Consider the following 2,202-nt stretch of genomic DNA (forward strand, 5'->3'; position numbering starts at 1 on the left):
TGGTGTGTGTGTGTGTGTGTGTGTGTGTGTGTGTGTGTGTGTGTGTGTGTGTGTGTAGTGGATTATTAGGGCAGGAACTGAATTTGCAGGCCAGGCCCCCGCTTGTTAACTCAGCTCAGTGTAGCTGATTGATCATCTCTAACAAGGGCTCACTGTAGCGTGCTGCCTTTCCTCTCTGTAACCTTTCATGCTTCAGTGTTCTCACCTTCTGACTTGTTTGTGGCCTCTGTCTCTCATTTTCAGCCTTTCTCTAATACTGTATGTAACTGTTACCATTCCACCCTCGTTCTGACCCGATTTCTCTTCCCCGCCGACCGTGTGCTTCTCTCAGTACACCACCCTCCGTTTTCCCTCAAATATCTTTCTCTGGTCTCCTCCTGCTCTCAGGATGGGCCAAAAGAACCGTCCGTCTGGACTCTGCCTCAAAGCTGCAGTAATTGGAACATGCTGACACAGCTCTATAGACAGAGTTTGCCTTTTACTCCTTGAACCTTTTCATCTCGGTATCTTGCAATCTTTCTTTTTTTTAAATCTCCCACATACACACACTCAGCCTCATTCATAACGCCAAGGCCATACAGAAAGACAAATTATAGTCACGCAGTATTTAACATACACACTCCACAGAAGGATATTTTGTCTCGAAAGGAAAATTGGTAAATTTGAAATCAACACAAGACCACCAACATGCTCAGTTTTGCCTTTTGAAGCCTTTTCTTGAGATTGTATAATAAGCTTTAAACCATAACAATATGAATACACGATCCGTTTAGATTAACCAAAATTTTTACATGCAAGTAGGTTCGTATGTTAATACAGGAGAGGAGGTCAGATTTTGGCAGATGTTTGTTTTAACCTTAAAGAATGTATTTTGGTCAGTAATGGATAGAACACGCTGACATTTTCCCAAAACCAAAGTATCACTTGGATTTAAGAGAAGTGCTACATGCACTGTGTACACCAAGAGTTGATCATTTAGTATACTTGTAAATCTTTTGAAAGAAAGGTGTTTGCATGACAGTCTTTCCATGTTCCATCTCTGCGCTTCAATAGAAACATGCCGGTCTAAGAATGCATGTAATCAGAGTATTTAGGTAAGAAATGGGCCTAAAGGCTGCAATGGTCAGAGTGATAGAGATGCTAATAGAATTAGGCCAGTTTTCAGCACCTGTCTAACCAGGCTGGAGATTGCCTGTTCTGTTTAAGCGCTTAAAAGGAACAAAAAGGAAATGGACCCACTCTTATGTCTGAGATAAATACCTCAGCAGCGCCTCAGTTTGAAAGTTTTGGATCTATAAGTTTCCCCCTCTTACCAAATCATTGCCCAGATTTTCAGATTCCAGATTTGCTTTGCACACACCCACCACTCAACCAGATTGTTTAGTCTCATATAGCCATAACACAGTCTGGCTCAGACATCTGCCTGGGCATGCCCGTGTGCAAAGCAGTGTCTCACAGTAGCATTATAAATCTTTAGTTTCATCTAAGTGAAGTGATGTGGGCCCTTCTGACAGTATCTGCTATTAAGCAGAATGTGAAACACTTGGGCTTCCTGGCGTTTGTCTGGTCATGTGTTTGAAGGATAAGCATGCAACTGCTGCCTGATCTTTGAGAGATTTGTGGACATTTGTGGCGCTCTTTTAAATGTTACAGACTGGTGGTGATGGCTTGTCTTGTAATGCAAACAGTTTCAGAGCTAAAGTTTGAACACTTTAATGCAAGGAATATTGTTTCCAGCTGTATGCAATTGCTCAAAGCTCAAAACTCATCTGTTTAAAACTACTTTCCCCCTGTGATCACATGTGCACTGTCTACTTCTAACTTCTTTATTTTTAGTGCTCTTTTACTTGGTTTTTGTTCATTTACTGTACAGGGCCCCTGAGTGTTTTGAAAGGTGTTTGTAAATGAAGTGTAATATTATTATTGTTTATTATTAGGTAAAAGGGGAAAAGTCTGTAAGCCTGGGATTTATAAATGCATGGAAGGCGCTGACTGTAGAAAGACCAGGCCACGTTTGTAGCTGTGAAGTTTTAAATATGGTGACTTTAAACATGTAGATTTGCTTTGTGGAGGCTCAGAGCTCTGAGAGGACAGAGTGCCAATATGAAGGAAACCACTGCAGCCATTGGTCATTAGCTATAAACCATCAGTTATATCATAGTAGTGTAACACTATTCTCGCTTAGAATCTACAATTTGGGAT

At 41.1% G+C, this 2,202-nt stretch overlaps 1 protein-coding gene across 2 annotated transcripts in view; it reads left to right on the forward strand.

The window, feature by feature from the left end:
* Positions 1–2,202, forward strand: part of wfdc1 (WAP four-disulfide core domain 1) — a 10,145-nt gene that overhangs the window by 1,378 nt on the left and 6,565 nt on the right. The gene's annotated exons all lie outside the window — the stretch shown is intronic.

This window comes from Pundamilia nyererei, unplaced genomic scaffold, assembly GCF_000239375.1.
Source record: "Pundamilia nyererei isolate P.nyererei 1_Seehausen unplaced genomic scaffold, PunNye1.0 scaffold00060, whole genome shotgun sequence".
In the NCBI taxonomy this organism is placed as follows: Eukaryota; Metazoa; Chordata; class Actinopteri; order Cichliformes; family Cichlidae; genus Pundamilia; species Pundamilia nyererei.